The sequence below is a fragment of the Papio anubis genome, chromosome X (genome assembly GCF_008728515.1).
Source record: "Papio anubis isolate 15944 chromosome X, Panubis1.0, whole genome shotgun sequence".
NCBI lineage: Eukaryota > Metazoa > Chordata > Mammalia > Primates > Cercopithecidae > Papio > Papio anubis.
The window spans coordinates 54,409,659-54,421,063 of NC_044996.1; the positions used below are offsets into that span (position 1 = coordinate 54,409,659).

Consider the following 11,405-nt stretch of genomic DNA (forward strand, 5'->3'; position numbering starts at 1 on the left):
AGGGAAATGCAAATCAAAACCACAATGAGATGCCATCTTACTCTATTTGGAATGGCTATTATCAAAAAGACAAAAAAATGCTAGTGAGGATGCACAGAAAAGGGAACTCCTATACACTTCTGGTAGAAATGTAAATTAGTGCAGCCACTATGGAAAACAGTATGAAGCTTTCTAAAAAATAAACTAAAAACAGATCTACCATTTGATCCAGCAATCCTGCTACTAAGAATTTATCCAATAGAAAAACCAGTGTATCAGAGGGATACCTGCACCCCCATATTTATTGCAGCACTATTCACAATAGCAACCTGTGTCCATCAACACATCAAAAGATTGTGAAAATGTGGTGTATATACACAACGGAATATTATTTGACTGTTAAGAATGAATGAAATACTGTCATTTGCAGCAACACAATAGAACTGGAGGTCATTAGTGAAGTGAAATTAGCTAGACACAGAAATACAAATGTTGCATGTTCTCATATGTGGGAGCTAAATTGTTCATCTCATGGAGGTAGAAAGTAGAATAATAGACACCAGAGGTTGGGAAGTGTGTGTGGGGTGGGAGGAGGGTAATGAAGAGAGGTTGGTTAATGGGCGCAAACATACAGTTAGATCAAAGGAATAAGTTCTAATATTCAATAGCAGAGTATGGTGACTATAATTAACAACAATGTATATGTGTTTCAAAATGGCTAGAAGGGAGAACTTGAAATTTTCCTAACACTTAGAGAAGATGAACACTTCAGTGATGGATACCCTATATGCCCCACTGATTATTACACATTCCATACATGTAACAAAATATCACATGCACTTCATATATATGTACAAATATCATGTATCAATAAAAAAATTATAAAGAAACATGGGCTTTAGTCCCAACTATGCACTGAGTGTGAGGATTAGAATGTCACTTAACTTCCCTGGGCCTCAGTTTCTTTACCTGTTATGTGTGGCAGAATAACAGTCCCCTGAAGGTGACTACAAATAAATTTACTGAGCCTGTGATTACATGAGGTTGCGTGGAAAAGGGAGCTTTGCAGATGTGATTAAGTTAAGGATCTTGAGATGGGAAGATTATCCTGATGGTTCTAATATGATCACAAGGGTTCTTAAAAGTGGAAGAGAGAGACAGAAGTCAGAGGAAGATGTGACTCATGAAAAAGATGATGGAGGAACAAGTCGTGAGCCAAGGAATGCAGACAGTGTCTAAAAGCTGGAAAAGGAAAGGCAATAGATTTTCCCCTAGATCCAGAGAAAAACACAACGCTGTCAACTCCATGATTTTAGCCCAGTGAAACCCATTTCAAATGTCTGACCTACAGAATTTACAGTAAGGTAATAACTGTGTGTTGTTGGAAGCCACTAAGTTTCTGGTAAATTGTAAAGCAGCAATAAAAAACTGACATACTTGTAAGAGGATAGGATAGATGATATACCTCATCTCAGGCCTGTCAGATGTGAGTGATATAATTTCACATCTCTAACATTACTTTTTGATATCTGTTAGAAGGAATGAGGCAATCATTTTAGAAATGCTGGTCTTGCTGTATTCCCCAATATTATGAAGGAGTATTTAACATTAAGGAGTATTAAAATAATCAAAATGGAATACAACTGCTTATCTTTATTGGACGATTACTTGGTAATATTACTTATGTTCCCGATTTCGCAGATGAGGAAATCAAGGCCTAGAGAAGTTAAGTGACTTGCCCAAGGTGACAGGTGAAGACGGCATCCAAATCTAAGCAGTGAGACTCCAAAACCCAACTGCCAGCACTTCACTAGGTTACCCCTGAAGACGAGTGTAACTGTGATGATGGGGAAGCTTTCTGTGTGAAATGAAGCTTGGAATATTTTCAGGACCCCTGGCACCTACTTACTTAAAACATTTTTCAGGTCTCCAAAGTCACAACCCCACCCATCTTCTTATAGATTTTGAATCATCTGAGAAATCTTCACAGGAGTCAGGTAGGGATCAAAATATTTCCTGCGATGTTGGTAAATCTGACTGCCTTTATCTTGCAGTTACAACTAGGATTTCTAACACCAGCTCCCTGAATTGAACTGGCTTTTTAATGAAGCAGCAGAACCAAGAAGCCAGAGATTTCTCCAAATTTCATCAGTCAGATGAGGCATTCCTTGCTCCACAAGGAGGAGGAGGGAGGATGGGAATGTCCACTCCTATAAGAAACGTATATTTCTGGAACCCACCCAACTTGTTCTAGCAAAGTGTTATAATTCTCCAAGTCATCTCTTTTGTTTTAACATCTGGATTTTTCTAAGCTTTGCATTTTTTTTTTTTTTGGTCCCAAATCTGTTTTAAAGATAGATGTTCTAATTATCTGTTCAGGAGCATAAACTTATCTATCACTGTAACATTACATTCCTTGTCTCTCCTCTTCCCTTGGGAAATATAGATCGAAAAGTGAGATGTTACCTTCTTTCCTGAACACTGAAGCAAATAATTCTTTTCAAAACTCAGCAGTTTCAATCACTACTATAATTTTACGGACAACACTAACGCATGTTATTGTGTATATTAAGATAAGGATAATCAAACCTGTGCCTCAAGTCATAAACTGATTGGCATGAGTCAATATTTTTCTTTAGTATCCTAGGCATCGCATGCCTATATTTAGGCATGTAATTCTTCTTGGTTTTGGCTCCTATAGAATTATGAAAGTTAGAGAGCATTATTAATGGACAAATTATACCTGCTGCAGGAAACATGTGGAACTGCTCACAAATGTACATCCCTAGGAATTGAGTTGGCCAAACCTATTCTCTGCTTCCAGATTGTAGAATAATTTTTCAGGATTTTGAAAGTCTTCAGTACAAGGCAGGTACTGGTTATTTACTTTAAACAAAGCACCAGGACCTAGCCATTCTCTGAAGCTAGAAGTCGTATTTGACTTACCAGTTTTCTTACATCTCAGAAAACCTGCTACTTCCTAGTACCACCCCTTTAAGAATTTCCTCCAAATTATTTACTTGTAATACTTTCACAGTTACTTGTTGTTAAAAGTTAAATAATAAAAAGATTCTTTATGAAATGATGGTCTCTGTGTAGGAACAGATTTAACTTTCTTAATTATGTGTTTCAGTTCTGGATGCCAGCCCTTTTCTGTTTTCAATTCCAGGTTAACCTTATAGCTAAGGCTAATTTTAAGCAATTTTTGTTTCTTAAGGTTATAAGGATAACATAAACTCCCTACTGGTTCTCTATATAAAACCTTAGAATATTATTCAACAGAGCAGTGTACTGGAAGTCAAAAAAACAGATTCTTGTTTCTATTAAGAGTAGTACCATGACTGATTTTAGCTGTAATATATAGAGAAACAATCTTCCAAGTAATATACCCCAGATGGCTTGGCTCTCCTCCATTAAAAAGCATTGCAGTATGTAAGTACAAAGCATTTATGAATGCAAAGTAACTCTTTCCATTACCAGATTACCTGAACAATTATTCTGCGTAAATTATCAGATGCTATATTTATAAAATATAAATATATTTATCAATATAAATATACAGATGATAAAAAATACAAAATTTAATTATTTAGCAGGTATCCATACTGAGAGTAGTACACTGTTCATATTTAGTTTTATTCCAACTTAATCCTATGATAAACAAAGTAAATACATTATATTAGTTATACTGTGTTTTTGGATGGGCTTGTTGGATTTGTTTTTCTTATTTTGGTACTACACACACCTTGAATCTGAATATTTTATGTATTCCAATCTGTGAATATTTTATTGTATGTTCTGTTGCTTTCCCTTTATAACATGTTTGATTTTTAAAAAGAACAATTATTTTTCAAAATGAGAAAAATATACTTCAGACAGTGAACAGAGTCCAATAGGGGCAGTTTGAAGGTATATGAAACCTTTGAACTTGTTTGTTTTGTATGATTTTTAATTCCTCCATCAGTTTCTGAATTCAATATTCTCCAAAGAGTGCCTGAAGCTTACAAGCTACTAGTCAGGCAAAGTTGGACACTGAGATTCCTAATTTAGTTTCTTTGACAGGTGAAATCACATGTATCCAGAAATTGCTGGTACTTACTCAGCTGTAACTACAGATGAGACCAGGGAGATTTTCGTGCCAACACTGGCATTCATTTGCTTTGAGGATTTCTTTCTCACTTCTCTTTCTCTCAGCTTACAATAGATGGCCTCGTTGTTTTAGATGGATTACACCTGTTTCTGAACAAATCAAATACACTTAGAGCCTTCCCAACATACATGTGGAATTTGTGAGCTGCCAAGAAATGTACTGTTTTCCAGAAAGTATAAATCTCTAAGGCATAGTTGAACAGTCCCTGCCTTCTTAGTCTTGGCCATACTCAGGGTTCCTGTCTTAGGTTTGCTTTGTTTTGTCTGAGACTTGATGAATTGATCTCTTCATGAGGCCTAACCACTTGGAGGCTAGGAAACACGGTTCCTTCAGTCTCTGATCCTGTATCCTAGCTCATAGTCAGTGAGCTTCAGAAGAGGTTTGTCCTTTATCTTTCCATTCACTTTATAGTTCATAATTCTTTTCATTCTCATTAATGCAGTGTTTCCCCTGACCACACTCATGCACACCTCAGTTCTTTTAAATAAATATAAGAAACCAAAGAATCAGCAAAGTAGTTTGGTGTCTATAATCATTTGCCTGTCCCTCTAATTTTTCTTCCTTTAAAACATTGCATATTTATTTTAATCCTAGTTTCCTTTTTTAGTCATAGTTGCTATAATATTTCATATGCATCTATATGTGCCCTTCTCAAATTTTCTAACTCTAAAAATTATCTTTGTTTTTCTTAAACTAGATTTGTCCAATGCTGCCCACTTAATACTAGATGTGTCCAAACCTGCATCTGACCTTTCTATTTTTTTTTTTTTTTAATAATCCGATCTTTATTTAAAAATCGAATCTGCCAGTTTAGCGTTTTCCACCAACCCGGGGAGCTAAAACTTTCACAGGCTTCACAATCTTTTGCTTAGGTGCTGCCTTTGTGGGTGCCTTAGCAGCAGCCATCGCAGTCTTTTTAGATGCTTCCTTAGCCCTTTTTGCTTCCTTAGCAGCCCTGATAGCTTGTTCTTTTTGAGCCTTTCTAACTTCAGGTTTCTGATTCCTCTTGGCCATTATATTAGCAAGAGATGCACCAGTATTGGCCCTCTGGAATTTGACTGCTCGGCGGATTCTTTTCTTTTGAATTTCTTCTGACTGTCCCTTTTTGTGCTTCCTTCTGTAGAGGACAGTCCAATTTATCTGCCGAGGATTCCTCTTGGAAAGGAACGCCGACTCGCATTTTGCATTAAGAAACTGGAAAACTTTCCAGTCGGTCCTGGCGTAGCGCCTCCCGTGTCCGGGGTAGATCTTGTACCCGCTAAAACTGCACAGCTCCACCTTCATGGCGACGGCTCCACGGGAAGAGAAAAGATCTGCATCTGAACTTTCTAATCATCACGTTCTAAATCATTCTGCTCAATATCCTTAAAAAAGCAAACAACAACAACAACAAAAAAAACAGCAAAAAAAGAAAAAACAAGCGTTATCATCCCTTCCTATTCACCACTAGAAGCGCTGTCACTAAAACACAACATATTTTAATGTTTGTAGGTATTCAGCCATATGTTACTTAACATCATGCTCATCATAGTAGATGACATACAGATTGAGTCAAAAAGTAATCATGTTCCGAAGCCATAACAATCTTTCAGTCTTGTCTCTTCCACTTAATGCTGCTGGTCTATCCCTGGGTAAAAATCTCTTATTACTACTTCCGCTCTGGCCTCTTTACAAGTCTTTTTTATGTGCTCAAGTCATTTCACAATCTGCTTGTTTCTTTATGTTTGGTGGCCTACAACATACAATATTCCAATAGCTAGTTTACTAAAACACATCCCAATATGTCCAACTTTAAGTCCTAACAGCTCTTCACTATTAGTAGGCTCTTTTTGATCCTTTAATATTACACAATTCCTACTCTACATTGCTTCATACCTCTTGGAGACGGGGTTCTTGTGAGTATGATTAGAGTGATGAACTTCTAAATCCTGTTCCCCATTCATGTTAGTCAAGAACATATAAACCAAGTACCTCACCTGGTATCAACCAAAAGAGGTTTATAGTAAATGATGCATGTACATGTAAAACTATAAGAAAAATGTATAGTCCTCCCTAAAATTCTTGAACCAAATTTGTTAAGATATATACAGTAATGGCTATGGTAACCATGAATTCATAGCTTAAAGGTGAATAGCATTCCCATTGATTCCACCCCAGCCATACCACACTTTTATTAATTGATGTCTATATTATGGCAGTGGTTATGTAGCCAAGCTGTCTAGACATATTTTCTTTCTCTTAGATAAATACCTAGAATTGGAATTACTGAGTAACAGGAGTGTTATGTTTTAGGGTTTTGTTTTAGTTTGGGGGGTTATTTTTTATTATACACTCTGATTTTATTCTATGGACTGTGATTTGTTTTATGGTAAAATATATGAACACAAAATTCACCATTTTAGCCATTTTTAAGTGTACAATTCAGTAGCATTAGGTATATTCACAATGTTGTGCAACCATCATCCCTATCCGTTTCCAGAACTTTATCATTCCAAACAAAAGCACTCCACCTATTTAAACACCCCATTTCCCCACCCCCAACTCCTTGTAACCTCTATTCTATTTTTTGTCTCTATAGATTTGCCTAATCTAGGTACCTCGTGTAAGTAGAACCATATTAATACAATATTTGGCCTTTATGTCTGGCTTATTTTACCTAGCATAAGCTTTTCAAGGTCCATCCATTATGTTTAATTTTATAAGAAACTATCAGACCTTTCACCAAGTATTTGTACCATTTTATGCTCCCACCAGCAATGAATGAGAGTTCCAGTTGTTCTACATTCTTGCCAGCATTTGATATTGTCAGTCATCTTTATTTTTAGTCATTTTTGCAACTATTCTCTATGAAAAATGACTATATGTTTTTCAGAACTGCTCTTGCTTTGATATTCTGTACCACTTAGAATTTAATTGTTCTCCATGCATTTTGTGCATATAAATTCCTTTTACCAGATGAACGTCAAACTGCTTGAGAACAGGCGCTGTGCCTTACCTATTTTTATTTACTTCGTGGTACCTTGCATTGAATTAGGCTCATAGTAATTGCCAAATATTTTTTAATTGACCATTTGAGAACATACTGAATAAAAACCAAGACAGAGGGGGAATTAGCATAAAATATTAGTTACTGTTCTATTGACAACTTTTCTTGTTGCAGGTTGGGGTATCAACATTTTAATTTGTCTTCATTCTTGATCCTTCTCATATGGATTCAAAAACATAATAGAAAATAAAATATCAATAATATCTAAAATGGTAAGCTGGGAAGCATCTATGATTGCTAAAGGATTCTTAACTCAGCCATGGATTTTATTGTGTGTCCTTGTTAAATTCATCCATGAACTTAGATTCAGAAAGACTAATGAAAAACAAAACAGAACAAAAAAGAGAGAACATGAAAGAAACAGAGGCAAAGCCAGCATGTTTACTATTCCTTTCTAGAAACAAACCCAATTGAAAAAAATTCAAATGGCAAAATTTTTACCAATTAGAGTATAGCTCATTAGCAGATATTATATTTTTCTGTTCATGAATAGCTTATTACATATTAGGAAATTAAGATTTTAAATGAAGATTTCTATCTTTTATACCATGTATTACTATTTGTTGAAGGCTAAACCTAAATGTGATGATATTTAGAAATGGGGCTTTAGGGAGATAATTAGGTTTTAGGTGAGGTCATGAAGGTGAGACCATCTTGACGGGATTAGTGCCCTTGTAAGACATCTCATGCTTGGGCGCTCACGCTGTCTCTCGCTCTCATTCTCTCTCTCTCTCTGTCTCTCTCTCTTTCATACACACATGCACACACCACACATACAGACATACACACATGCACATGCACACTCTCTGTATCCCCTTTCTCTGTACGCTCCTCCTCCTCTGCCCCCTATTTTTGCCATGTAAGGAATCAGTGAGAAGGCAGCTGTCTATAAGCCAGGAAGAGTCATCACCAGAAACTGACCATGCTAGCACCTTGATCTTGGACTTCCAGCCTCCAGAACTGTGAGAAAATATATTTCTGTTGTTTATGCCACCCAGTCTATGGCATTTTCTTATGGTGGCTAGAGCTGAGGTAAACCTACCATTCTTTTTACCAAAATTCCACCCTTCACAAAATAAGGCATTTTTTCTCAGAAAAAATAAGTGAAAAATATTGTAACTTAGTTAAAATCTATAAGTAAAAGATTTTGCACTTTTATAAAGTAAAAAGTCCTGACTGGCACATAGTACATTCTGAGTAAATGTATTGTAAATTGAATCTAGCTCAGTATACACCTGCAACATTAGCCTGCAGCAGAGAAAAGCTTAACATATAACCATAGCCAATCAACTTATATGTCTTATGATTTGAGAGGACTCGTGGTACCTCTTTCTTCAAAACAACTATCTATCCTAATAGCCAGCTACCCTTAGATATCAATTCCTTCCTAAAGAAAGCATTAGCCATGGTTTAAATGCAAATGTAGTTTTGAAGGAACATTAAAGCACTGTCAATGGTGAACACCGTAACAAGGATTAGTAAATAGGATCGCCAAGCAGAATATGAAGCATGGAAATGTAGAACATGTGGACAGGTGACTTTGTATTTTCTGGTAGGTAGAGATGGATGGAGAGTAGAGTAGATGAAAGAAGTCATCTAGAGTAGTGGTGGAAAAGTAGCTAACATTTAAACATCGGGAGAATCCACATGCAAACTTAGATTTCTAGTTTCTGTTGAAAAATCAGACCTGAAAGCACTAGGTCAGCATTCCTTCATGAGAGATGCTACTTTTTAAAATTTTTAAAAAATTTATTTTGTAATTTCAATAGGTTTTTGGGGAACAGGTAGTGTTTGGTTACATGAATAAGTTCTTTTGTAGTGATTTCTGAGATTTTGGTGCACCCAGATCCCGATTAGTGTATCCCATACACAGTGTATAGCCTTTTACCCCTCATCCTGCTCCCACCCTTTCCCCCAAGTCCCCAGAGTCCATTGTGTCATTCCTATGCCTTTGTGTCCTCATAGCTTAGCTCCCAATTATGATTGAGAACATATGATGTTTGGTTTCCCATTCCTGAGTTACATCACTTGGAATAGTAGTCTCCAAATTCTATACAGTTTGCTGTGAATGCCATTATTTTGTTCCTTTTTATGGCTGAGTAGTAGTCTGCGCTGTGTGTGTGTGTGTGTGTGTGTGTGTTTGTGTATGTGTATATATACTTACATACTTACACACCACATTTTCCTTATCCACTTGTTGATTGATGGGCATTTGGGCTGGTTCCATATATTTGCAACTGCAAATTGTGCTGCTATAAACATGCTTGTGCAAGTATCTTTTTTGTACAATGACTTCTTTCCTGTGAGTAGATACCTAGTAGTGGGATTGCTGGATCAAATAGTAGATCTACTTTTAGCTCTTTAAGGAATCTCCACGCTGTTTTCCTTCATGGTTGTACTAGTTTACATTCCCACTAGCAATGCAAAAGTGTTCCCTTTTCCCCACATCCTTGTCAACATCTATTATTTTATGATTTTTTTTTTTTTTTTATCATGGCCATTCTTGCAGGAGTGAAATGGTATCACATTGTGGTTTTGATTTGCATTTCCCTGATAATTAATGATGTTGAACATTTCCATATGCTTGTTGGCCATTTGCATATCTTCTTTTGAGAATTGTCTATTCCTATCCTTAGCCTACGTTTTGATGGGATTGTTTGTTTTGTTCTTCCTGAGTTCTTTGTAGATTCTGGATATTATTACTTTGTCGATGTATAGTTTGTGAACATTTTTTTCCCACTCTGTGGGTGGTCTGTTAACTCTGCTGATTATTTCTCTTGCTGTGCAGAAGGAGAGCTGCTATTTTTAAAAGGATATTTGTTCTCACTTTTTCTATAATCCCTACCACATCCCATGTCTCTCATATCAGGTGTAACTTCATTATGGTATCTGCCAAGCCCCTGGAGGCCTTTCAGTTTGCCACCAAGGCCTAAGGCCTAGGAGGGTAGAGCTAACTGTGACACTGACTGAGAAGGGATCTCCGGGCATTGAAGGATGAAAGAGATGTTGAACACAAAATAGTGATGACAGGGAGTGAGACTGCTTAGGAAGGTGACATGGCTTGCAGTAAATGCAGGTGAGATTACTTTATAATCTAAGTCTTCATTTTCTGATATGCCTCCTAGTTTTCATATTTCTCTAAAAAATTAATTAGATGGCCATATGATACAATTATTATCATAAACTATTTCCAATTGAGCACTACATTTCCAATTTATTCTCACAATTTGAAAATAATCTATAGTTACCATTCTGAATATTTGTATTGTTCAGGATGATAAAAGTTAATGAAATATTTTGGTGTTAATCTACCACATTTGTAGTATCATTTTGAATAATTCATTTTCTCATAAGTTCTCACTTTCAAATGAATTTCTTATTTCCAAATTATATTAACCTGATAAAAACAAAGTAATGTAAGTAAGGTTACAAAAACACATTAGTGTTATCAAAATGTGATGATACATACACATCAATTTGTTTCATGGAGTGTCTTTTGTTACCTTGAAACTGGGAAGTGGTTGTTATGTTTTAAAGCCCGACAACCTCATCAAGGTAAAAAAAGAGTATTATTATTAGCTGACATAATAAAGCACTTAGCATAGTATCTGAACAAAATGAATACTTAATAAATGTTACCTATCTTCCCAGACCCACCCACTTCCTTCCTACAACTTTCTATTATTTTAGAAAGGGTAATTCCATTAGAATGAGCCTAATAACACTCTATATATGGAACCCCTTACCAGCTCATATAAAACTTTGCCAAGAAACTAAGAATATTACAAGGGTGGACAAGTGAGAAAGCAACTAGTCTTTCAAATTTAATAGCAGCTTAATCTCAGAAACAAATGTAAGACATGGGCAATCAAAACCGTTTCTTTCATCTCAATTCCTTGTGTGGGGTGTTTAGTCAAGACCTTTGTTCATGGGCAGACACGTTGTGGGAAATGCTCTGGTTAATAATGATGGCAGGAATTTTGTCTTTTTCACCCACTGCTGTGTCCTAGCATCTGGCAAAGTGCCCATCAGTATGCACTCAATATTAGCAGAATGTGGTAATAAGCTAGAAGGCATAGCCCCTGCCCTTGAAGAGTTTGAAGTTGAAACCAACAAGTAACAAAATATAACATGGAATACAACTGACTTACAAAATTGCATGGGTATAAATGAATATATCTCATTTACCTCTCTCCTTTCTCTTGTCCACCCTAATAATTTCCCCCTAAA

General features: G+C 36.1%; 1 pseudogene across 1 annotated transcript; it reads right to left on the reverse strand.

Annotated features, from left to right (window-relative positions):
• Positions 1-1,977: 1,977 nt before the first annotated feature.
• On the reverse strand, positions 1,978-7,689 carry LOC116271949 (annotated as a pseudogene). The gene has a single exon (XR_004180682.1). The product of XR_004180682.1 is annotated as a 60S ribosomal protein L24 pseudogene (transcript).
• Between the last annotated feature and the right edge of the window lie 3,716 nt (positions 7,690-11,405).